At 39.3% G+C, this 27,701-nt stretch overlaps 1 protein-coding gene across 4 annotated transcripts in view; it reads right to left on the bottom strand.

Annotated features, from left to right (window-relative positions):
* The window catches only part of LOC128663087 (mitogen-activated protein kinase 9), a 172,617-nt gene extending 147,987 nt beyond the window's left edge, over positions 1-24,630 (bottom strand). For 2 of the 4 annotated variants that reach the window (XM_053717236.1, XM_053717240.1), the window contains exons 1-3: positions 24,348-24,629; positions 22,435-22,505; positions 6,340-6,471 (exon numbers count right to left, since the gene is read on the bottom strand). The gene's annotated coding sequence lies outside the window, so the exon portion shown is untranslated. Of the gene's footprint in view, positions 1-6,339; positions 6,472-21,580; positions 21,724-22,434; positions 22,506-24,347 lie in introns of all 4 variants that reach the window. The other 2 variants (XM_053717237.1, XM_053717239.1) reach the window with 2 other exon arrangements.
* Positions 24,631-27,701: the final 3,071 nt, after the last annotated feature.

Here is a 27,701-nt window from a genome sequence, read left to right as displayed (position 1 = left end):
ATCAAGCGTTCAATCTCCAGGCAGTCAGCTGCAGAGAAATTAGATTTGGATGTTGGAACGGACCGTGAATAAGAAGGTCATGTCTCAGTGGCAGTTTCCACGGTGGCAGAGATGACAATTCCACCAGATCTGCATACCAAGTCCTGCGCGGCCACGCAGGCGCTACCAAGATTACCGAAGCCCTCTCCTGTTTGATTCTGGCAATCAGACTAGGTAGGAGAGGAAAAGGAGGAAACACATAAACCAGGTTGAACGACCAAGGTACTGCTAGAGCATCTATCAGTACTGCTTGAGGATCCCTCGATCTGGACCCGTAACAAGGAAGTTTGGCATTCTGACGAGATGCAATCAGATCCAATTCTGGTGTGCCCCATTGATGAATCAATTGTGCAAACACCTCCGGATGGAGCTCCCACTCCCCCGGATGAAAAGTCTGTCGACTTAGAAAATCCGCTTCCCAGTTCTCCACTCCTGGGATATAGATTGCTGATAGATGGCAAGAGTGAGTCTCTGCCCATCGAATTATTTTGGAAACCTCTATCATCACTAGAGAACTCTGTGTTCCCCCTTGATGATTGATATATGCTACAGTCGTGATATTGTCCGACTGGAATCTTATGAATTTGGCCGAAGCCAGCTGAGGCCACGCCTGAAGCGCATTGAATATCGCTCTCAGTTCTATAATATTTATTGGAAGGAGAGCCTCCTCCTGAGTCCACACACCCTGTACCTTTAAGGAATTCCAGACTGCACCCCAGCCCAATAGGCTGGCGTCCGTCGTCACTATGACCCATGCTGGCCTGCAGAAACACATTCCCTGGGACAGATGATCCTGTGACAACCACCAAAGAAGAGAGTCTCTGGTCTCTTGATCCAGATTTATCTGAGGAGATAAATTTGCATAGTCCCCATTCCACTGTCTGAGCATGCATAGTTGCAGTGGTCTGAGATGCAAGCGAGCAAACGGAACTATGTCCATTGCCGCTACCATTAATCCAATTACCTCCATACACTGAGCCACTGACGGCCAAGGAATGGAATGAAGAGCTTGGCAGGTGGTTAAGATCTTTGATTTTCTGACCTCCATCAGAAAAATTCTCATGTCTACCGAGTCTATCAGAGTTCCCAGGAATGGAACTCTTGTGAGGGGGACAAGTGAACTCTTCTTTATGTTCACCTTCCACCCGTGAGATCTTAGAAAAGCCAACACGATGTCCGTGTGGGATTTGGCTAGTTGGTAAGTTGACACCTGAATCCAGATATCGTCCAGATAGGGTGCCACTGCTATGCCCCGCAGCCTTAGAACCGCCAGAAGGGACCCTAGCACTTTTGTGAAAATTCTGGGAGCTGTGGCCAACCCAAAAGGAAGAGCCACAAACTGGTAATGCTTGTCCAGGAAGGCGAACCTGAGGAACTGGTGATGATCTTTGTGGATAGGAATGTGAATATACACATCCTTCAAATCCACGGTGGTCATATATTGACCCTCCTGGATCATTGGTAAAATTCTCCGTATGGTCTCCATCTTGAAGGATGGGACTCAGATCTAAAATCGGTCTGAAGGTTTCTTCTTATTTGGGAAACACGAACAGATTGGAGTAAAACCCCTGCCCTGCTTTTGGAACTGGGCAGATTACCCACATAGTATATAGGTCTTCTACACAGCGTAAGAACGCCTCTATTTTTGTCTGGTTTACAGACAACCGTGAAAGATGAAATCTCCCCCTTGGAGGAGAATCTTTGAATTCTATAAGATACCCCTGGGTCACAATTTCTAATGCCCAGGAGCCCTGAACGTCTCTTGCCCAAGCCTGAGCGAAGAGAGAAAGCCTGCCCCCCACTAGATCCGGTCCCGGATCGGGGGCTGCCCCTTCATGCTGTCTTGGGAGCAGCAGCGGGCTTCTTTGCCTGTTTACCTTTATTCCAGGTCTGGTTAGGTCTCCAGACTGACTTGGATTGAGCAAAATTCCCCTCCTGCTTTGTGGCAGGGAAGGAGGTAGCGGGACCACCTTTGAAGCTTTGAAAAAGGACGAAAATTATTTTGTTTGTTCCTCATTTTATTTGTCTTATCCTGAGAAAGGGCATGGCCTTTTCCTCCAGTGATGTCGGAAATGATTTCCTTCAGTTCAGGCCCGAATAGGGTCTTACCCTTGAAAGGAATAGCTAATAGCATAGATTTTGACGACACATCAGCAGACCAGGACTTAAGCCATAACGCTCTATGCGCTAAAATGGCAAAACCTGAATTCTTTGCCACTAATTTAGCCAGTTGAAAAGCGGCATCTGTAATAAAAGAATTAGCTAGCTTGAGAGCCTTAATTCTATCTAAAATATCATCCAATGGGGTCTCAACCTTAAGAGCCTCCTCAAGAGCCTTGAACCAAAAAGCAGCTGCAATAGTTACAGGAACAATGCACGCTATAGGTTGCAGAAGAAAACCTTGATGAATAAATATTTTCTTTAGAAGACCTCTAATTTATTATCCAGCAAAAATCCCCTCCTATAGGATCTTTGAAAGCACAACTGTCCTCAATAGGTATAGTTGTACGCTTAGCCAGGGTAGAAATAGCTCCCTCCACCTTAGGGACCGCCTGCCATGAATCCGGAATGGTGTCAGATATGGGAAACATTTTCTTAAAAAGTAGGAGGGGAACGCGTGGTCTATCCCATTCCTTAGTAACAATGTCCGAAATCCTCTTAGGGACCAGAAAAACAGTGTAATTAGGAACCTCTAGATATCTATCCGTTTACACAATTTTTCTGGTGGAATTACAATAGGGTCACAATCATCCAGAGTCGCTAAAACCCCCCTGAGCAACAAGCGGAGGTGTTCAAGCTTAAACTTAAAAGCCGTCATATCTTAGTCTGTTTGAGGGAACATCTTTCCTGAATCAGAAAGCTCTCCCTCAGACAGCAATTCCCCCACCCCCAATTCAGAACATTGTGAGGGTACATCGGAGATGGCTAATAAAGCGTCAGAGGGCTCAGCATTTACTCTCATACCGGACCTACTGCGCTTCCCCTGCAAACCAGGCAGTTTAGATAATACCTCTGTGAGGGTAGTAGACATAACTGTGGCCATATCTTGCAGGGTGAAAGAATTAGACGCACTAGAAGTACTTGGCGTCGCTTGTGCGGGCGTTAAAGGTTGTGACACTTGGGGAGAAGTAGATGGCATAACCTGATTCTCTTCTGACTGAGAATCATCCTGAGACATACTTTTATCAGCTAAAATATGTTCTTTGCAATGTAAGGCCCTTTCAGTACATGGACACATTTTAAGTGGGGGTTCACCAATGGCTTCTAAACACATGGAACAGGCTTCAAAACACTTTATTTAGTGAAAAAAATAACAATCTGAAAAAAAACGGTACTGCGTCTTTAAGAGAAAAAAAAGCATACAATTTTTTCCAAAACTGCTTGAAAACAATAAAATTGTCCCAATTTTATGATAGAAGCATTACAACTCTGCAGCTAAGTTTGCCCCACAAGGAAAGGAATACTTAACCATTACTAGAAAAAACGGAAAATTATAAAACATTTATTTCAACAAAAAGCACCCCCTGAACCTTGCCACAGCCCTGCTGTAGTGCCTACCTGCCCTCAGGGGTCTGTAAAACCGGGTTAAACCTTTGATTTGGCCCAATACAGCTCACAAAGGCCCACCGGAGTTGGAGCTTGCTTGAGAAAAACAACTGCGCAACTGAGGCGCGAAAATAGGCCCCGCCCATCTCACTCGATGTCTCACAGCCTAAATTAACCACACTAGAGCGGTCTAAAACCTAGCCATGTGGATTCATATACCCTTAAATGAAGCCATGTGTACCCTTCTTAATAAAGCATAAAAACGTCTCTCCTTTAAAAAAAGTTATTACACTCCCAGACATGTAAACGTTTGCCCACAAACATTCTAACATCAGTGTCAACCATTTTTATATAGTCCATATATGCAAGCTCAGTAATACCCCTCTTTATACTTTAGGATTACTGCTTACCCTCTCCCTCATAGGGATACTGTCAGCCAATTCGGAAATGACACAGTCTCTCCAGAAAAAAAATGACTGAACATACCTCACTGCTTATAGCATGAAAAACGTTCCTCACACTGAAGTTTCTTAAGTACTCCTCAGCCATTCTGTGGGAACTACACTGGATCTTAGTAACAACTGCTAAGATCATCAGCCTCCAGGCAGAAGTCTTCATCCATCTGCTGCCTGAGGGAAAATAGTACACACCGGTACCATTTAAAATAAAAAAAAATAAAAAAACTCTTGCTTGAAGAAAATAAAAACTAACATTTTATCACCTCTTTCACTTTACCCTTCCTAGTACTTAAGAGGCAAAGAGAATGACTGGGGGGTGGAGTCAAGGGAGGAGCTATATAGACAGCTCTGCTGTGGTGCTCTTTGCCACTTCCTGTTAGCAGGAGGATAATATCCCACAAGTAAAGGATGAATCCGTGGACTCGTCGTATCTTATAGAAGAACTTTAACAAACAAATACAGGGGGAATTGGGAGCCCTGTTCCCATGGGAGCTTACAATCTAAATGGGTAGGAGGGTGAGAAACAGGAGGTGAGGACTGCAAAGGTGGGAATTATGTTAGTGTGGAGTTAGATGAGGGCAATTAGGCATTTTGAATTTAATTCTGCTGTGAAAGGGGAGGCTATGAAAGGGGAGCCAGTGAAGGGACTCACAGAGGGGTGCAGCGGATACAGAGAGTCGGGAGAGGAGGATTAGCCTAGCAGAGGCATTTAGGATGGAGAGAGTGCAGGGGTGGATAGGTACATCTGAGTATAATCAGCATTGAGGTGATAGTTGAAGCCATGGCTACTGAAAAGTTTACCCAGTGAGGAAGTATAAATAGAGAAGAGTAGAGGGCCTAGAAGAGAGCCTTGAGGTACTCCAAAAGACAGAGGCAATGAAGAGGAGTCGCCGCCAGCAAATAAGACAGAAAAAGGACCTATTAGAGAGATAAGAGTGGATCCAGGAGAGGGCAATGTCACAGAGCCCAAGGGAGCTGAGAGTCTGTAGGAGGAGGGGATGGTCAACAGTGTCAAAGGCAGCGGACAGGTCAAGTAAGATAAGTATAGAATAGTGGCCATTGATTTTAGCAGAAAAAAAAGATTGTTAGTAACCTTGGTGAGGGCAGTCTCAGTTGAATGTTGGGGACGGAAGCCAGATTGAAGGGGGTCTAGCAATGAGTTGGAGGATAGGAAGTGGGTTAGGCGATCGAAAACTAGTTTTTCCAGGACTTTTGAAGCTAGCGGAAGCAGTGATATGGGGCGGTAGTTTGCAGGAGAATTGGGGTCGAGGGAGGGTTTTTTGATTATGGGGGTGACCTTTGCATGTTTGAAGGATGATTAAAATGAACCAGTAGTAAGGGATCAGTTGAATATATAAGTAAGAGCTGGGGTGAGGGTAGAAGACAGAGAAGGTATTAGATGTGAAGGGATAGGGTCAAGTGGGCAGGTAGTGAGGTGTGAGGAAGACATTAGGGAACTCACTTCATTCTCAGTGGTTGGAGGGGGAAGGTTGCAGTCTTGTGGTGGGATGTTAATTTAGATGGTAAATGTTTTGTTGAAAAAGTAGTCTGCCAAGTCTTGAGTACTAAAGGCAGATGAAGGGGGTGATGCAGGTGGATAGAGGAGAGTGTTGAAAATGCAGAAGAGACGTTTGAGAAGATATGAGAAAAGATAAGTAGTTTTGCTTGGCTAAGTGAAGGGCAGAGGAATAAGAATAAAGACTGAACTTATAGTGTAGGAAATCGGGTTCAGAGCGGGATTACCTCCAGGCACGTTCAGCAGCACAGGAGCATCTTTGTAGATAGCGTGTTTGCTGAGAGTGCCAGGGCTGGAGTGGACAACGTGGGATTTTGTGTATTTGTGGAGGAGCAAGGGTGTTGAGTGCAGAGGAGAGAGTGAGTATTGTTATAGTGGTTTGTAGCAAGGTCACGGCAGGATTCTGTGGAAGTGTGCGGAAGGCGTTTTTGAATAAGGTAAGAAAGTTGGAAATGATCCATAGTGTGCAGATTTCTACAAGTGCGGGGGCGGGGAGAGAAATAGGTTTAGCATGTACATTGAGATTATAGGTGAGCAGATGGTGGTCTGAGATATCATGGATATATTATCTATATTATAGATATATGGACCATAACCCATAAAGTTATGAGCCGGGGTACAATTCTAGGAGCTACTGGCTCCTGGGTTTGTCAAGCCCTGAATTAAATATGTGACAAGATCTGTGCATTAGATGGAGAAATACTATAAAACTATCTCCTAGAACTTCAAACATTTTAAATGTTTTTTTTTTAGAAAACACTCTGAATATAAAATACTCACCGGTTTCTCTGTTTCAGGATATATGTGAATAGCAATGTACACGTAAATAACTCCCACATCACCATTAGACCTATACGGTATTAATCATTTTACATAATCTCTGAATGCTTCATGAACATTTAAGCATATCATCTGTCAAACAAAAACAAAAAAAAAGTTAGTCAAAATTGATGCATAACCTGCATAATGATCTTAAAATAAATCTGAGTTTGGCAAACTGTCAGCTCAGAACACAATTTAACAAGCAATATAGGTTATTATAAAACATGGGAAAAAAAAGAAACTAATGATTTGCAAATAACCCAAGCTATACAAAAACTGATGACTATCTAAAGGGACAGCAAAGTCAAAACGTAACATTCATCGTTCAGATAGAATGTGTGGTTTTCAAAAGCTTTCCAATTTACTTCTATTATCAAATTTGCTTTGTTCTCCTGGTATATTTTGTTGAAAAGTAAAGCTTGGTAGGGCAATAGGAGCTTAGGTGTGTACAAGCTTATTTAGAAGTCTATGGCAGTGTTTGAAACTATGTATAACATTGCTATAAGCACTAAATGTAGCTCTTTTGCCCCTGTTACAGAGGAAGAAGTTTCTGCCCTTATACTATCCTCTCACCTCACTACCTGTCCCCTCGACCACATCCCCTCACAACTACTCCCCTTCCTCTCTTATATCCTTACCCCTATACTCACACACATCTTCAACCTCTCCCTCAGCACTGGTATAGTTCCCACATCTCAAACATGCATTAGTCACAACTATCCTCAATAAACCTTCTCTCGATCCACCCTCCCCATCCAACTACCGCCCTATTTCCCTACTCCCTTTTGCCTCAAAGCTTCTTGAAAAGCTAGTATATGCACGTCTATCCCATTTCCTTACATTAAGCTCCCCCCTTGATCCACTGCAATCTTGATTTTGCCCCCTTCACTCAGACACAGCAATTGTTAAGGTTACCAACGACCTACTTACAGCAAAATCCAAAGGCCACTTCTCTCTACCTATCCTCCTTGATCTGTCTGTAGCCTTTGATACTGTCAACCACCCTCTTTTGCTCCATACCCTCTAATCCTTTGGCATCTGCGACACAACTCTCTCTTGGTTCTCTTCCTATCTGTCTAACCTTACCTTTAGTGTAGCCTTCTCTGGGGCATCCTCTGCGCCATTACCGCAAGGCTCTGTCCTCGGTCCCCTTCTCAATCTACATATCATCATTAGGTTCCTTAATAAAGTCCCAAGGGTTTGATTATCATTTGTATGCCGATATTACCCAAATCAACCTCTCTGAACCAGAATTATCTCCTTCCTTGCTAACCCGTGTCACTAACTGTCTTTCTCATATCTCATCATGGATGTCCTCTCACTACCTCAAGATAAAGCTCTCCAAAACTGAGCTCCTTATTTTCCACCCTTCTTCCAAAATCTCCACCCCCCATGTCTCTATAACTGTTGATAACTCCATCATTACCCCAACCTCACATGCCTGATGTCTTGGGGTCACACTTGACTAAGATCTTTCTTTCACTCCTCACATTCAGTCCTTGGCTAAAGCCTGCCGCTTCCACCTTCCACCGCTTTGACTACTGCAACTACATCCTCTCTGGTCTCCCTAGCTGCCGCCTAGCTCCTTTACAATCCATAATGAATGCCTCTGCCAGACTCATCTTCCTTACACGTCGCTCTTCATCTGCCACACCTCTCTGCCAATCCTTTCACTGGCTTCCTCTTGCCTCCAGGATTAAAACACAAAATTCTCACTCTAACATACAAAGCCCTCAATTGCATTGCTCCCCCTACATCTAAGACCTTGTCTCCAGATACTCTCTTTCTCCCTTCCCCTTCGCCCATGATCTCTTACTCTCCTCCTCTCGTTACCTCCTCACATTCCCGTTTACAAGATTTCTCCAGACTGACTCCCATCTTATGGAACTCTCTGCCTAGCTCCACAAGACTCTCCCCTAGTTTTAAAAGCTTCAAGTGCTCCCTGAAGACTCTACTATTCAGGGACACATACAACCTACAATAACCTTCCTATCTCCACTTCTATCCCCTTAAACCCCATAGCATGTAAGCCTATGAGCCCAGCTGTTTGTAGTCCACCTTCATAAGAGCCGACTACAACAGTGTATCTCTCGGCAGGACCCTCTACCCATTTGATTCCTGTAATTGTTTTTTTATATACCACCTATGTTCATAGCGCCCGTTGGTGCTCTACAAATACCTAATAATAATAATAATAATATTGCAAACACAGCTGACAGATGGCTAAAGACACGTGCCCAGTCCTGAGCTCACCTAGAATTACTCTTCAACAAAAGATACCAAGAAAACTAAGCAACATTAATACAATAAATGGAAAGGTTGTTTAAATAGCCATGGTCTGTCTGATCCATTAAAGTTTAATTCTGGCTTTACTGTCCCTTTAAAGGTGAAGGTATTCAATACAAGTCCCTTATTAAAAATGTTTAAGTCAATGTGGTGTCCTATGTATCCAACATTAGATTTTACCCTAGATAAAATTAACAAAAATGCATTTTACATTAAAACATATGGTGTAAAACTGCAGCCACTAATTGGCCGATTTGCACTCATCTTTCTGTTGGGTCAGTACCTTTAGCATTTCTTGGTATTATGAAATTATTAATTTTTCACAAAATTATGTAGTGGCTATAAAAGAAAATGGTGGAGGGTTATTAATAAAAATAAAAAAAGATACAGGGCTAGACGACATTTCCACAGAGGGCATAAGTATATATTAGGCAAAATGCATTATCATTGTAAGCAGACAGGTTCACAATTAGTACCTTCTCAGTGGTATGACCTTAACTATAGGCTAATTATAGCTAAAATAGTTGAAGACCTGCATAATTGGAAATTTCTTCCGATGTCTGTTGGGCAGGGTGTGCCTGACAAAAATGTTATTTCCCAAAATGGACGTTTTTTCCCCAAATGCTACCAACACTGCTACACAAAAAAAGAATTGAAATTCCTAAAAACATTTTTTTTTAGAGTTCATATGGTCAGGGTGGAAACAGAATTATTTTTCAGAAATTACTATTTCTATTAATGTTGAGGGTTTTAGTCTACCAAATTAAGAGCTATATAATTGGGCGGCATCCTGTAAATGTGTTTTAGATTGGTTAAGTAATACTAGTCACTTCATCCTCATGGCAATTGAAAGATATGTTGAAACCATGGTCCCTAGCAATGTTACCACATATAGAGAAACAGAAAATTAACACCGTATCCAGGGGTTCTCCTCTATTTTTAGAATCGCTTAGAAGACTATGTGTTGGATGGGACTTTCCCCATACACACCACATTTTTAACCAACAGTGGAAACCCAGAGTTCTCAGCAGGATTTACCCCTAAACCCTTTAATCACTGGCAGGAAAAGGGGTTACACTATTTATCAGGTAGTAACAGTCAAGCCTATAGGAGAACTACAAGACAGTTAATCATTACACAATCACCATTTTAAAGATCTGCAAATAAAACATTGTGACATTTTAGAAAACAATTTCACAAATAAATTGGATACTATCTCTAGAATGGTAGTACTTGCAAAAGAGGGTATACACTACATCAGGGGTCGACAAATCTGTTTAAAATTTAGTAGCCAGTAAAAATATTTAGGATCCAGATAGTGGTATTTGTATATAGATATATGTGGAACAAACCAAAAAGTTAGGAGTCAGAAGTAAACTTCTAGGAGCCAGTGGCCTATATATAAAATTCTAATTGATAAAATGAACCAGCATATTAGGGTTAACACTGGTAGTGGATGGACAGAATAATTGCACAGATATCAGAAATGCAGGTCTCAAAGCATTTATAAGGTCAGAAAAGCCACGTTTGATGGCTGACCTGAGGAAGATGCATATTAAGATATTACAAAGCATTCATCACCCCTAACCTGTATAGTAAGTGGGTAAAAGATATTGCTAATGTATGTGTCAAATGCCACCCTACGAACACAGATTTATTACACCTTTTTAAAACCTGTCCGAGTCCAATTAAGTTTTGGGCCATGATTAAAAGATGGTTGAACAAGATATGCACTCAGCATTCGAATGGATGAGAACCCTATACTATTTAGATTTCTTAACAAAACTAGGGAAACACAAAATAATAGTTTAACACACCATTTGTTTGCCAAGGAAACTAGTACGCAAAGACTTGGGAAACAAAATAAACACACACATTGAGACAACTTAAAAAGTTAATTGTTACACCAATTGATAGTGGAACAATTTGATGCTACAAGTGACCTGAAATTAAGAGTTAAAACTTTTGTGGAAAGTGGGATTTATATTAAATCAACTTCTTTAGATTTAAAAGCAAATAATATACCCATTCCGAAATTCAGAGTATGTGTTAAATGCCCATTTGATAGGGGAATTGTGTTTTGATATCTAAAAGCAGTCTGTAAAAGATAATGTGTTATAGTTCTATATGAATTCATGGTCATAATTCGGAGAGAAAAGGTCCTGGGGGAAGGAGGCGGCTTGTGAAAACTGGTATATTTAGAGGACTTGATAACTTGTTCTAGGTATAAAAGAATTTTGTAGAGTTTCACAGTTATGACTGAAATTAAAGTGAGAGAGAATGATTATATTCTTTGATACCTTTTAAGAAGTGAATTGACGTTTCGCGTTTCTTGGGAGGGTGGAGTTGACAGAGGGTTTGTTTTATTTAAAGTATAAATGAAGGACACTTGACTTACAAATAGACTTGTGGGTTCTAGCAAGCTCTTACCATTTGTGGGTTATATAAATTCTGTGTAAGTTAAACAAAGGCATTTATTATTTTGCAGTCCAGGGACAAACCCTTTCAGAAAATATCTAATCTCCTTTGCTGAGGATAAAGAGGGGCAGATATAAATGAGCTACTACGGTGATAAAATAACTGTGTAGAATGCATCAGCAGGATGCATTCACTTCCAATTCTCGCAGGAAGAAAAAACACCATCTCCAAAATAAAAATTACATTAAAGTAGTAATTTAACCCCTTGATGACCAAGGACGTACGCCACACGTCCTCAAAAAAAAGACAGTTAATGACCGAGGACGTGTGGCGTACGTCCTTGGTCTGGAAAGCAGCTGGAAGTGATCCTGCTCGCTTCCAGCTGCTTTCCGGTTATTGCAGTGATGCCTCGATATGGAGGCATCCTGCAATAACCCCCCTTGGCCATCCGATGCAGAGAGAGCCACTCTGTGGCCCTCTCTGCACCAGACATCGGTGGCCGGTATCGTTGGTGGGTGGGAGCAAGTCTGGGAGGCGGGTGGGCGGCCATCAATGTGCCGAGTGGAGGGCGGGATCGGGGGTGGAACAGGCGGGGGGGCGTGTGCACGGGGCGGGAGCGAACCGCTACACTACAGAAAAATAAAAAATTGTTAAAAGTTAAAAAAAAAATATTTTTAAAATTTAGAAATAAACATCTAAGGGATCAGGAAGGGGTGGGGGGTTGGTCTTGGGGGGGGGAAGCTAAACTACAGAAAAGGGCATTTAAAAAAAAAAAAAAAAAAAAAGGCAAATTTGTTGCTAAACTGGGTACTGGCAAACAGCTGCCAGTACCCAAGATGGCGCCCATTAAGGCAGAGGGGGAGGGTTAGAGAGCCGTTTGGTGGGGGGATCAGTGAGGTTGGGGACTAAGGGGGGGATCCTACACAGCAGCATATGTAGATATGCCAAAAAAAAAAAAATAGCCCAAATATAGCTTTTATTTTAGTACTGGCAGAGTTTCTGCCAGTACTTAAGATGGCGGGGACAATTGTGTGGTGGGGGAGGGAAGAGAGCTGTTTGGGAGGGATCAGGGGGTCTCATGTTTCAGGTGGGAGGCGGAGCTCTACACTAAAGCTAAAATTAACCCTGCAAGCTACATAATTAACCCCTTCACTGCTAGCCATAATACACGTGTGAAATGCAGCGGCATTTGGCGGCCTTCTTATTACCAAAAAGCAACGCCAAAGCCATATATTTCTGCTATTTCTGAACAAAGGGGATCCCAGAGAAGCATTTACAACCATTTGTGCCATAATTGCACAAGCTGTTTGTAAATGATTTCAGTGAGAAACCTAAAATTGTGAAAAATTTAACGTGTTTTTTAATTTGATCGCATTTGGCGGTGAAATGGTGGCATGAAATATACCAAAATTGGCCTAGATCAATACTTGGGGTTGTCTACTACACTACACTAAAGCTAAAAGTATCCCTAAAAGCACCCTACATGCTCCATAATTAACCCCTTCACTGCTGGGCATAATACACGTGTAGTGCGCAGTGGCATTTAGCAGCCTTCTAATTACTAAAAAGCAACGCCAAAGCCATATATGTCGGCTATTTATGAACAAAGGGTATCCCAGAGAAGCATTTACAACCATTTAAGCCATAATTGCACAAGCTGTTTGTAAATAATTTCAGTGAGAAACCAAATGTTTGTGAAAAAATTAGTAAAAAAGTGAACGATTTTTTGTATTTAATTGCATTTGGCGGTGAAATGGTGGCATGAAATATACCAAAATGGGCCTAGATGAATACTTTGGGATGTCTACTAAAAAAAAATATATACATGTCAATGGATATTCAGAGATTCCTGAAAGATATTAGTGTTCTAATGTAACTAGCGCTAATTTTGAAAAATAATGGTTTGGAAATAGCAAAGTGCTATTTGTATTTATGGCCCTATAACTTACAAAAAAAGCAAAGAACATGTAAACATTGGGTATTTCTAAACTCAGGACAAAATTTAGAAACTATTTAGCATGGGTGTTTTTTGGTGGTTGTAGATGTGTAACAGATTTTAGGGGTCAAAGTTAGAAAAAGTGGTTTTTTTTCAATTTTTTCCTCATATTTTATAATTTTTTTTATAGTAAATTATAAGATATGATGAAAATAATGGTATCTTTAGAAAGTCCATTTAATGACGAGAAAAACAGTATATAATATGTGTGGGTACAGTAAATGAGTAAGAGGAAAATTACAGCTAAACACAAACACCGCAGAAATGTAAAAATAGCCTTGGTCCCAAACGGACAGAAAATGGAAAAGTGCTGTGGTCATTAAGGGGTTAAAGTATATTAGAAAGGTTTTTTTGCAACACGTTTCACTGGAAATGCAGTTCTGAACTTTGAGTAATTAAGACAGCACAAAGTAGAAAAAAATAGGCGGCACTCGAGAAAGGCTTCAAAAGAATAAAAACACTACTTTATTTCAGATACATAAAATTAACACTCAATTGTGCTAAACAAGTTAGGAGAAGGAGACCTTACATGTTTTGTGCCCTGCGGCACTTAATCATAGGCTTGATTAATTAAGACAGCAATGTGACTTATCAGGATCAAACATGAAGCGAGAATATACAAATAAATCTAAACCTGTGCAAAGTACTCCGTGATATTTAAGCCAGTGGCGTAAATGAAAAAAAAAACAAAAAAAAAAAAACACACAGCTCCATATGAGCGAGTAGTGAGAAGCAAAACGACCAGACATGCTTATGAATAATAAATTGTGTTGTGACAGATGCATGTTGTTGTCCTGGGTGTTGTATGTTACAGGTATACAAGATTAGCCTCCAGTAACACCACAATGAGGTAGTCACGTAACCAATCTTTCTGCGATGAGATTATTTTGAGTGAAAACATTTCTGCAGGTCATTTTGAAATAAAATACAATTTTAAATTAGGCAGTTACACTAAAGCACCAGTTTTAATGCAATGTGTTGCTGTAGAATAAAGCATTTTTTTTAAAGTTTTATAATATAGTTCAGCAGTTGAACATTGCAATGCAAATTAGCTGCAGATAATAAAAAATGTTAAGTTTTTAAAATATCTTGTGAATAAATGTGTTTCCTTTTCTCTTGACAGACATGTTGTAATAAAAAGGTGCATTGCTCACAAGAACATCTTACATTTAGAAGTCACATCTTTGCAGAAAGGGAAAGGCTAGGGGCGGGGTTGAAAAAATCCCAGAGATCCTAATTAACAATAAATGCACTGCTGCTTTGCAGCGCTGCTCCATACTTGACTGTTCTCTTCAAACAGAACTTTGCTCTGGATGCAAAGTGTTAAGGAAAACTTACATAATGCAGCCAGAACACAGCTTTGCTTGAAGAGAACAGTCTAATGTTGAGTAGAGTTGCAGAGTGAGTGTGCTAACAGTTCCTGAATGTGTCTCATTCTTTCTGCAGACATACTGCATTTTGTCCAATCTCAGATCACAGCATGTTCTGCCTTGGGGCCAATCACAGGTGTATAGTAAGGCTAATGAATTGAAAAGTTTATATGAAAATTAAAAAAACAGCTGTAATGCAGGACCTATAGACCATATAGAAATAAATCTTGTGCATGCATGTTCCTCCCAATCAGAGACCCTCCGAGTGCAGAAGTTGATGCATCATACCTTTCCGCACACTGAGATGCACGACTGGGAAAGGTATATACAGGAACCTATTGCTTAAGAGCACTTGTTTTCAAACCTAACCTCAGGCCTCCCTAACAAGCCAGATTTTGAGTATATGGAAGGCCTGAGGACAGGTTTGAAAATCCCTGCTTAAAAAGGGATAGTCTAGTCAAAATTGAACTTTAATGATTCAGATAGAGCATGCAAATTTAAACAAATTTCTAATTCATTCCAATTAATTTTTATTCGTTCTCTTGGTATCTTTATTTGAAAAAAACAGGAATGAAAGCTTATAAGCCTGCCTATTTTTGGTTAAACACCTGGGTAGCGCTTGCTGATTGGTGTCTAAATGTAGCCACCAATCAACAAGCTCTACCCAGGTGCTGAACCAAAAATGGGCAGGCTAGACTATACCTTTAAGAGAAGGACCTTCCTCCTCTTATATTAGTTTAGTATGTTATGCATTTGTTTCTATAAGTGTCCATATTTTTTTTGCCATGTATCAATGCATGCAGCCAGGGTCGCCATCAGGGGGTGACAGGGGTGACTCCTGTCAGGGGCCCAATGAGGCAAGAACGACTTATTTTAAAAATAGGGTACTACAGCAGAGTGCTATTGAGTGTGGAGAAATGTTATAAAGTAAAGCATTAGCATTTGAGAGGATTTCCGAGTGTGCACTAAACCACAGCGTGAGACAGACTTGGCACTTAAGTTTGTACAGTGTGTGCCTGAGTCAGATGGAAGATCACTTTCATTTGCAGAGGAGGTAGGACTTACTAAGTAAATGTTTTTTATTTATTTGTGCAATTTTGGATTGAAACTTTAGTGTGGTAGTAGTGGTATGGTGGGGCCAGGGGTCAATAAAAACACATAAAAAAAAATAAAAAAAAATATGCAGCACTGTATTTATGATTTTTTGACAATGCTGTAGAAATTCTATATTTAAGCCATGCAGAAATGTTTCCCCCTCAATACACAAATAGGTGCCCTTTTGGCAGATATGAGATTTTTTTTATTTATTAATATATATATTTTAATTACATTCCAATGTACTGCCCCTTTATGCCAAGGACTTTCCAGATGCAAGGAGGCATTTTATCTAAGATTTTTACATCTGCATAAAATGTTATACTCTTAGAATAAGATTGCTCAACCTTTCAAAAGTACTTTTCTTCATCACACACTGTTGATTTAGGGGATGCAATGTGCAGAAATGTTACCTCCTGTGAGTGTTTTTGTGGGTATCTGCGTTTATGTCTTTGTGTCTCTCTATGAGTGTGTATGTTTTTTTTTTTAATGTGGGTCTGTGCTTAAGTCTTTGTATGTCTGTGAGGGTGAGAAAAAAGAAAGAAAAGAAAGAAAAGAAAGAAAAGAAAAGAAAAGAAAAGAAAGAAAAGAAAAGAAAAGAAAGAAAAGAAAGAAAAGAAAGAAAAGAAAAAAAGTCTATTTTCTATGGATACCTCTGTGAGGGTGGATGTGTATGTCTGTGTGTTTTCTGTGGATGTCTGAGTGTGGGTGTATGTATGTTTTCTTTGGGTGTTTCTGTGTGTGTATGTCTGTGTATTTTCTGTGGGTGTCTCAGTGTGTGTGTGTGTGTGTGTGTTTTCTAAGGCTGTCTGTGTGTGTGTGTGTGTGTATGTCTTTGTGTGTTTTCTGTGGGTGTCTCAGCGACAGTGTGTGTGTGCGCGTGTGTGTGTGTATGTGTGTTTTCTGAGGATGTCAGTGTTTCCTTGGGTGTATGTGCAAGTTTGTGTGTGTGTCCATTGTCTGTTACTTTTTAGGACATTTTGACCTTACTACTGATCATTCACATCTTTCTATAGACTTTGAGACTAATGAGACCTTTCCGGAAGTCACCAATCCACCATTTAACCTTTCAATTATTGTTTAGGCAGTTCAGGGCCCTTCCTTTCAGCCACTGCAGGATGTTATCATTTAGTTGGCATCTTCCTTGACAAAAAGATAATCAGAACTCCATATTTTGTTTTGTAAATCTCCTTTTTTGACAAAACTGTAGTCTACCTCATTACTTGTCAGGTCAATGTAAACAAGTGCTGAGTGTCTGTGTCTAAGTGTGTTTCTTTGTATGTCTGCTAGAGTGTCTATATGCAAATTCTTATGTGAGTGTGTGTTTCAGTGTATGAGTGTGTCTGTGTGTTTCTATGTTTGTATGTTACTACCTTTACAACATTTGGGACCAAGTAAGAGGGTTAAATCACTGCTGCTTGTGCAGAAAAATGCAACAGTGATTTAACCGATTGATTGTCCTAGTGTGTTAGCAGCAATAACAGGGTTGATTGTGTTTCTTGCAATGAAGGACTTAAAGGGACAGTCTAGTCAAAAATAAACTTTCATGTTTGAAATAGGGCATGTCCAATATACTTTTATTAGCAATTTGTATTTGTTCTCTTGTTATACTTAGTTGAAAGCTATAAACCTAGGTAGGTTCATATGCTAATTTCTTAACCCTTGAAGGCCGCCTCTTATCTGAATGCAGTGACATTTTTTCACAACTAGAGGGCATTAGTTAATGTATGCCATATAGATAACATTGTGCTCACACCAGTGGAGTTACCTAGGAGTCAGCACTGATTGGCTAAAATGCAAGTCTGTCGAAAGAACTGAAATACAGGGGCAGTCTGCAGAGGCTTAAATACAAGGTAATCACAGAGGTAAAAAGTGTATTAATATAACTGTTGGTTATGCAAAACTGGGGAATGGGTAATAAAGGGATTATCTATATTTTTAATCAATAAACAAACATTGTGGTGTAGACTGTCACTTTAACCCTTTCGTGACAGGGTTAAAGTGCCTACATCGGAACAACTGTTCCGATGTACACAAATTGAAACTACGCGATCGTGCATACGATCGCGAGATTTCAATTATTGGATTGCATCTGAGGGGCGTCCCTACAATCCTAGGAACGCCCTCCAGACCGCGATTAAATCCTTGAAGCACAGAAGGCTTCAGGACAGCCGTTAGTTATGACGTTCTATTCCGTCATAACGGCTTTAAAGCCCAGTCTAATTATGACGGAATAGAACGGCATAACAGCTTTAAAAGGTTAAGTAGCTTGCAACTGTTACACAGCAGCTAAACCCCTTACCCATTTGCTTCAAGCAATTATGGGGTTAATTGCCACTAGTGAATTTCTTGGGATGTATTTCCTGTAATGAATGAGTTAAAGGGACATGAAACACAAACTTTTCTTTCATGATTCAGATAGATAATATAATTTTAAACAACATTCCAATTTACTTCAATTGTCTAATTTGCTTCATTTTTTAGATATCCTTTGCTGAAGAAATAGCAATGCACATGGGTGAGCCAATCACACAAGGCATCTATGTGCAGCCATTATAGATATGCTTTTCAAAGAAGGATATAATGAGAATGAAGCAAATTAAATAGAAGTAAATTGGAAATGTGATTAAATCTGCATGCTCTTTCTAAATCATGAAAGAAAAATGTTTTGGGTTTTATGCCTGTTTAAGTAACTAGCATCTGTTATGCAGCAGCTAAACCCCTCAAGGTTCCAAGCAATTATGGGGTTAATTGCTGCAAGTGCATTTCTGGCAGAGGTTAAAGGGACATGAAACCCACATATTTTCTTTCATGATTTAGAAAGAGCATGCAATTTTAAACAACTCTGTAATTTACTTCAATTATCTAATTTGCTTCATTCTCTTGATATCCTTTGTTGAAAATGATAAAGGATAAATCCTATGGAGGTGCGCACAGCTGGTAGCCGAGACCAGGCTCAAACTACAGTCTCAGGGAAAGCAAAGTTCCTGAAATAGCCAGCAACCAATATTAACGGCAGCACTCTTGGAGAGGAGTAGTTACAAATATCTGTAAAAGCAGAGAAAAGAGAGGCGCCTTATGGGACAGTATCGTAGTGCAGCGACAGAGACAGGAGACAGCACACAACACGAGTCAGGGTACTCACAAAGATGATGGCATAAACGTATGCCTCACTAGACAGGACGGAACCTTAGTCGCCCGCCAGACAGACCAATGGGAAGATGTATCCGGAACTCCAGGGTCCAATCCGCAGCTACAGGAGGTAGAGGCGTCAGAGGAACAAATCGTCCGTGATAGGACCAATTGCTATTAGCTCTTAGTGTGAGAGGCAGGTAACCGGACCAACCCAGAAGCAGTATAATAATGAGCGGGGATATCGTAAAAGCAAATTTATTTAAAAACACTGTTAACCCCTTAACGACCGAGGACGTGCAGGGTACGTCCTCAAAAAAAAGGCAGTTAACGCCTGAGAACGTACCCTGCACGTCCTCGGTGTGGAAAGCAGCTGGAAGCGATCCTGTTTGCTTCCAGCTGCTTTCCGGTTATTGCAGTGATGCCTCGATATGGAGGCATCCTGCAATAACCTTTTGAAGCCATCCGATGCAGAGAGAGCCACTCTGTGGCCCTCTCTGCACCGGAGATCGGTGGCTTCCTTCGTTGGTGGGTGGGAGCAGTACCGGGAGGCGGCCATCGATGGCCCTGGAGATGTGGAGGGGGGCGCGCACGGACGCGCGCGCGTGCACGGGAGGGCGGGGGCGGGCACGGGGAGGGAGCGGGTGGGAACCGCTACACTACAGAAAAAGGTGCAATCAGTTTAAAATAAGTTAAAAAAAAAACTAAGAAAAAAAAGCACTTTTTTGTGTAAGCTGGGTACTGGCAGACAGCTGCCAGTACCCAAGATGGCCCCAATAAGGCAGATAGGGAAGGTTACAGAGCTGTTTTGGGGGGGGATCAGGGAGGTTGGAGGCTAAGGGGGGTCCTATACAGCAGAATAATTATTAATTTTTTTTTTTAAAAAAAACCTAAACCCCCCAAAAACTTTTATTTTAGTACTGGCAGACTTTCTGCCAGTACTTAAGATGGCGGGGACAATTGTGGGGTGGGGGAGGGAAGGGAGCTGTTTGGGAGGGATCAGGGGGTCTGATGTGTCAGGTGGGAGGCTGATCTCTACACTAAAGCTAAAATTAACCCTGCAAGCTCCCTACAAACTTCCTAATTAACCCCTTCACTGCTAGCCATAATACACGTATGATGCGCAGCAGCATTTTGCGGCCTTCTAATTACCAGAAAGCAACGCCAAAGTCATATATATCTGCTATTTCTGAACAAAGGGGATCCCAGAGAAGCATTTACAACCATTTGTGCCATAATTGCACAAGCTGTTTGTAAATGATTTCAGTGAGAAACCTAAAATTGTGAAAAATTTAACGTTTTTTTTTATTTGATCGCATTTGGCGGTGAAATGGTGGCATGAAATATACCAAAATGGGCCTAGATCATTACTTTGGGTTGTCTACTACACTACACTAAAGCTAAAATTAACCATACAAGCTCCATACAAGCTCCCTAATTAACCCCTGCACTGCTGGGCATAATACACGTGTGGTGCGCAGCGGCATTTAGCGGCCTTCTAATTACCAAAAAGCAATGCCAAAGCCATATATGTCTGCTATTTCTGAACAAAGGGGATCCCAGAGAAGCATTTACAACCATTTGTGCCATAATTGCACAAGCTGTTTGTAAATAATTTCAGTGAGAAACCGAAAGTTTGTGAAAAAATTTGTGAAAAAGTGAACGATATTTTGTATTTGATCGCATTTGGCGGTGAAATGGTGGCATGAAATATACCAAAATTGGCCTAGATCAATACTTTGGGATGTCTTCTAAAAAAAAATATATACATGTCAATTGATATTCAGGGATTCCTGAAAGATATTAGTGTTCCAATGTAACTAGCGCTAATTTTGAAAAAAAGTAGTTTGGAAATAGCAAAATGCTACTTGTATTTATGGCCCTATAGCTTTCAAAAAAAGCAAAGAACATGTAAATATTAGGTATTTCTAAACTCAGGACAAAATTTAGAAACTATTTAGCATGTTTTTTTTTTGGTGGTTGTAGATGTGTAACAGATTTTGGGGGTCAAAGTTAAAAAAGTGTGTTTTTTTTCCATTTTTTCCTCATATTTTATAATTTTTTTTATAGTAAATTATAAGATATGATGAAAATAATGGTATTTTTAGAAAGTTAATTTAATGGCGAGAAAAACGGTATATAATATGTGTGGGTACAGTAAATGAGTAAGAGGGAAATTACAGCTAAACACAAACACCGCAAAAATGTAAAAATAGCCTTGGTCCCAAACGGACAGAAAATGGAAAAGTGCTGTGGTCATTAAGGGGTTAAAACATAGAATATATATGGGGTATTTGTTGAAAAGCATATCTAGATAGACACAGTGGCTGCACATAGATGCCTCGTGTGATTGGCTCACCCATGTGGCATTGCTATTTCTTCAACAAAGGATATCTAAAGAATAAAGCAAATTAGATAATAGAAGTAAATTAGAAAGTTGTTTAAAATTGTAATCTCTATCTAAATCATGAAATAAAAGTTTTGTGTTTAATGTCACTTTTTTAAAAGGGACAGTCTACTTGATTAACTACGCAATGATGCAAGAATTTAAATTTTATGGGAGAGAAACCCATTCCACATTTCCCCGTATTACCTCTGATTAAACTGAATAGACTTATATCAAACCCATTATAAGTGGGTCACAAAGTCAAGCAGGGTGTTAGGCAATATAATGGCTTAAAATCTGCAGGAATTCTGGTCTCCCTCTTATTATGAGGAGATAATTGTGTAGTGCTTCTTAAGAGCACATTTTTTCCTTGGGGGAGAAATTGAAAAATATCCTTTACAAAAGGGATTTGGACATTTGTACAATGTATTAATAATTTCAAGATTTCATTTTTAACCATAAGAAAATTGCATTTAGATTCTGCTTTAAAACAATTTCCACTGTATTTTAACTCACTAATACTCTGCCAACTGTTGGGGGACTTGAATTCAAATCATGCAGTTATAACAGCTTGAAGCAGATGCCAGGGCAGGAATCTACACACAGATCTCCATGGTTACCCATTGTAACCACGAATGCCACAACTCCAGAAAGAAATACTATGATAAAAAAAAAAAAAGGAAATATAAAATAACAAGGAACACCACTTTATAAAATGTGTTTCATTTACATTAAGCTACAAAACCAAAGCATCTTAAAAAGTACCTTTGAATAAATTATTGGGGAAAAGACAATGTAAAAATATCCCTATCTAGAGTTTCTAGTTTTAAATATGTGGTAGTAGCTTTTGTGACTAGACAAAGTCATCGGAGGCAAAGCTATTTGCCTACGTAATATTGTATTGATAAGCATATTGTTCTGACAAATTCACTTGTATTATATTGCTTTCTGTGAATTTATTCTTGTAACCTCAATAAAAAAAAAAAAGACGCATAACAAAAAAATCCCTACATTGTTCTGAATTTATAGGGACAGAAAGGTCAAAATGGAAATATGCATGGGTGCATTTCAGTTTTAAATTGTAGCATGTTTGCAATATACTTCCTTTAGCAAATGTGCTTCTAGTAAAGGTTCTTACTGTTTTTCAGCAGAACACACACATTTGCTGTGAGGGCCGTGCACCAGCATTCTAACACTACACCTTCCCGGTTATAATGCAGGGGCACTCACAGCATGCGTGCATACTGCTGAAACACAGTGATTATGGCTAATTGAAGTAGAATGCAAAAGTATCAAATATCAATACTCAGTATGCAGAAATGTTAAAACACAGGAGACTAGAAACTGACATGAGAACAGAATATACTTACTTGTTTGCGGATTTCTTTATAAAAAGTGATTGTCAACCACGATGAAAAGGCTACAGTTGTGTCAGTTTAGTCTATAAGGGAATATGAAACAGGTAAAAAAGCAGCATGATTTGCTAAATGTTGTTTGACACTGTATAAACTGCAAAGTTCATTAACCGTTTTTTCCTCTCTCTACTTTATACCCTTCCTTAGTTCATAGAAAATATTTGAAGACCTGATAATTGTCAGAGACAATAATCTAAGCTACCAGTGGGAGACAAGTAAGTATGTTAGTTCCTAAATATGCCAAATTGTATCTCTCAGTAAAAAATAACCTTTATTGAATAATAATAAAATAAAAAAAAGGTTAGAAACATTGAGACAAAACAAATTATTGGTGCTTAGAAATTAAACACACATCACTGTGTTACTTCATAACCAAAGGTTTATAATGCATCCATTTTCATCAGCATACCTTTATTTTAAAAGATATACTGTTACATTAAATGGCTGTAATACAAGTGTACATAAAAACTTCAGGCTAATTGCTCAAAATGTTTCTGTCTCCAATAAAGGAGTTATTTTTAAACCAACACCTGCTTATCCATTTTATTGATCAGGGTCCCCAAGATAAAGTAATATCAAGAGGGGGAAAAAAACCCTCTCTATCTATATCTATCTCCAAAGAATTCAGGTTAGAAAACATAATGTGCAAGTTAAAATAGAGAGGACTCCTGATAGTTTTTGTAGCTCCTATGTTTTACATAAATTTGTCAACCACTTGTTTAATGGTATTTAAAGGGACACTAAACCCAATTTTATTTTTCTTTCATGATTCAGATAAAGCATGCAATTTTAAGCAACTTTCTAATTTACTCTTATCAATTTCTTTGTTCTCTTGCTATCTTTTATTTAAAAAACAGAAATGTGAAGCATAGGAGCCAGTCCATTTTTGGTTGAGAAGCTGGGTTATGCTTGCTTATTTGTGGGTAAATGTAAGCCTCCAATAAGCAAGCGCTATCCATGGTGCTGAACCTAAAATGGGCTGGCTGCTAAGATTTACATTCCTGCTTTTAAAATAAAGATAGCAAGAGAACGAAGAAAAATTGATAATAGGATTAAATTAGAAAGTTGCTTAAAATTCCATGCTCTATCTGAATCATGAAAGAAAAAAATTGGGTTCAGTGTCCCTTTAAGTTTCATGAGTAACAGGAGTAATGTATCTCATGTTTTATTCATATGTATTTGGATTATATGATTCCTTGGGGGTCACTTAGTTTTAAAAGTGACTCAGGGGTTCCACAAAGCAGAAACCTTTGAGACACACTGTTCAACAAAATTAACAAAATGCAGTAATAATTTCTGCTGTGAAAGTGTCTATTTGTAAATCAAAACTATAATATGCACCAACTGCATATCTTACAGTCACACGTCGCTTCCTCCAAGACCTTCCAACAACAGGGACAGTGTATTTAACAAATTCAATAAAAACTTTTTTACAATTAGAGTATACTTATTTACGTAAGAACGTATTTATCTAGGAATAAAGGGTACTAGTGTAAGGTGTTAGTAAAATGCGGATCTCAATATTAACCAGGTTTGTGTTGATTTGATACTATTGTAAAAAGGGGGAAACAGTAAGTATTCTGTTTTACTAAAAGGGGCATTGGTGTAAGCAGGTATGGGGATGCGACATTATATAGCACCTATATCCACCCAATAAGAAGCATCTGGTATGACACTCAGATTTAATGCCCTTCCTCCATTCTAACATGCCGCACTGACCCCACATCCTTATACAAAGTTTCCTCCAGTGAATCTGGAAGGTTAGGTCGGCAAGGGCTATGTCCATACACTGTTCATACCTTCCCATGTCTAAAGCATCGCCTGCGCAGGGAGGGTCGCCTGCTAGCACACCAGGCCTCGCCGCTTACCTCCTCTAAAGTCCGTACGGTGTCCGGCGAGAGCTCGTACACTGGCAACACAGCTAACGCTCCCTGTAAACATTGACAAGCTTCCTTGCCAGAAGTAGGAAAGGCGCAGGAGTTGCAGCGTATCCGGTAACCTGCAGCAGGAGAGCAATAGCAATACAGCGGGAAAGGCACTCACTCTCTTCCTGTCATCCCCTCCCCTTCTCCCGCACTCCTACACTAGTAGCACACATCCAAGCTAATGACCTCACTCTTAACCGGCCTCAGTGGACAGGACTACTAACCAATTAACAGCGGCCGAGAGAGAAGGCAGCGTAGCTATTCAGCAAATCAGAAGGCGGGGGTGACTGCAAGCAGGAAGTGCTGTGAGCCGCATTCTATGGCGGTTGGTTCGAGTGGCTGGAGGTGACGTGATGTCTGTTTAGCGGTGGTGCGGCTGCTTCATCTCGTATAGTGCGAATACTAACTTGAGGATGGTGCTTCCTTATTAGTTGCTTTTGGTGACATTAAAATCACCACGGACTGATTGGTACTCTGTTTTCATCCATATAGTTTTACCATTGCTGACAGAAAGGGAAAGTAAAGTCAAAATGAAACATTCACGACACAGATGCAACATGCAATTTTAAACAAATTTCCAATTTATTTGTATTATCAAATTTGCTTTGATCTGTAGGCATCCTTTGTTGAAGAGTAAAGCTTGGTAAGTTGTTTGGAACATGCACCTGCATTCTATGACTTCAAAATTTACAATGTTGTATAATCCTGCAATGAACAATGTTGTAACACTGCTGACAGATGTCTAAAGATACATGCACACTCCTGAGCTCACCTAGAAGAGAATTAAACTTTGATGGATCGGACAGAGCATAGCTATTTAAACAACATTTCAATGTATTATTTTAGCAATTTTGCTTTGTTTAATTGGTATCCTCTGTTATAGAGTAATCCTAGGTGAGCTCAGGAGTATGCACTTGTCTTTAGTCATCTGTCAGCAGTGTTTGCAAAGTGCTTATATCAATGTTATACATAGTTTCTTACACTACTATAGACTTCTAAAGACACGTGCACATACCTAAGCTCCTATAAAGGCTGTGACACACTGCAAGCGGAGCGGCGCGTGTAGATGCGGCTGTGCGCGCTCAGTGTGTCCTGCATTTTCATCTCTGAGCACTCTGCTGCGTCAGGTCGCGTAGCTGAGCGCTCAGAGATGAAATATCTGAACTTCAGAAGCGATGCGACACGAAGCAGCTGCTTCGCCTCGCGCCGCATCGCTTGCAGTTTGTCACAGCCTTTACCCTATAAAGCTTTACACTTCAAGAGAACAAAGCAAATTTGCTAATAGAAGTAAATTGGAAAGTTGTTGAAAATCATGCATTCTATCTGAACCATGCATGTTTAATTTTGTCTTTACTGTCCCTTTAAGAAAGAGTGATAATAGAAGTAAATTGGAAACTTGTTTAAAAGTTTATGGTCAGTGGCCCTCAACAAAAGGTAAGAGCAGGTAGATATTTGCGCTATAGAAGCGTTACCAAAGGCAGAGTACCAAAACAGGGGATCCCTATTTCCCCTTAACAAAATAGTCAAAATGGAGTTTCGCTTTGGCAAGAGAGAGTACTATGCGCCACTAAAGTGTAGCTAAATTACTAACAGGAATGGCAGACTCGGATTGTGTTTGAGAAAGAAAAAGGTGACAGTGTTAACTATAAATAGTAATAATAAGAAAGTATGTGCAAGAGACAAGGGATTCCTAATAACTCTTAGAGAATAGTGTCAGAAGGGGTATACACATAGATAAGAGATATGATATTGATGTCTAATATGGTGTAGATTTATGTTTTAAAGGTACCAGTGTTACATAAAAAACTGGAAATGTAAATATATAATTTAAAATACATAACACAATTTAATGGACAAAAAAAGTAAAGAAAATGTGCACAAATTCATACAAATGTTACATAAAAAACATCAAAAGACTCATATAAGCGTAGTACCAAGCAAAGAGTTGATACATCCAAAGGTACAATTAGAACAATAACAAAATTGCAAACATAAATACAAACTTTAAAAACAATACATCCAAAGAATGGATCCAGTTAAAGATGCCAGACAGTTTATGTCAACTGTCTTCCGATAAATTGAAGAAGAATAAAGGCGCTAGAATACGGGACAGTATTTGCTCCTCATTAGAATCTTCTTATATTCCAGTGTTTCTGACTCCTAGCTCCTTTATATTTCTTCAATTTATCGGAAGACAGTTGACATTAAAGGTAAGGTAAAGTTTAGGGCTATTGAATCCATATAATCAAAGTACAAACTAACCATAAACTAGTCGCTAACTTACTTTTGTTATATTATGTCGTTTACCTGAAATCCAAAGTTTATCATTTCTAACGTTGATTTCAATTCTCCTCCCCCACGCCACTTCCGTGTTTCTCTCTGTTATTTCAGCGAGTGGTCTGACCCCTCTGATTACGTCCGCTCAATGCGCGTTCACAGACTCTATAGTTCTTATGCGCATGCGCCACTTCCCCCACTGCCAGATACATTGTTGCGATTGTAACAATTTATTAATTGAGCCTAAGAGTTCCGTCGATCGCAGGCAGAAAGATAAATACAGTTTGCGGCTACCCGTTTTCAAAGTGCTTTACTTTTTCTTCTAGGTAAGTATTGAAAAAATAAGAATACATCTCTTAATTTAACATCCTCAAGTTAAAATACCAAAAATTAATATCTTTATAATAGCCTTTATTTTCAAGAATGTATTGCATGCTTCTTTCACAATTGATGTGAGCAAAGCATGTAGTAGTTATTTATATTTTGCGATACTATAATTGTTTTAAAGTGCTTTGTTAGTCTTCCTTATACATATATATAAATTATTGTTAAGCCGAATTAATTTATTTTTAAACAATATTACTAATGCTGCTTCTCAATACGATCATACAATACCGTTCTGATTACAAAGCAGTTTATATATTTTTATTTCTTCTTCTTATCTTCTTATTGTGCGATTTGAAATATATTGCGATCATTGTTTTATATATAGATATATATATATATATATATATATATATATATCTACTAACCTTTAAAATGCAAAACGACTATTGTCCTTATAACTTTTTAATGTTTAGTTTTTATCTTTAGTTTCAAATTATAATTGAACATATTTCCGTGTATAAATCAATATATGATTTATAAAACATGCTTTCTAACTATTTTTATGGGCAAAAAGTTTAATCATCTAGATAGTTCTTTCATGTATAATGTTATTACTTCAATTTATTTTTTTTGTTTTCTTAAAAAGTTTTTACAATTATAAAATTGGAATTTCTCAGTAGACCAATTTTTTTT

The sequence above is a fragment of the Bombina bombina genome, chromosome 6, assembly GCF_027579735.1.
Source record: "Bombina bombina isolate aBomBom1 chromosome 6, aBomBom1.pri, whole genome shotgun sequence".
Lineage (NCBI taxonomy): Eukaryota > Metazoa > Chordata > Amphibia > Anura > Bombinatoridae > Bombina > Bombina bombina.
The sequence above is the reverse complement of the archived record's forward strand: the minus strand, read 5'-3'. Positions and strand labels throughout refer to the sequence as shown.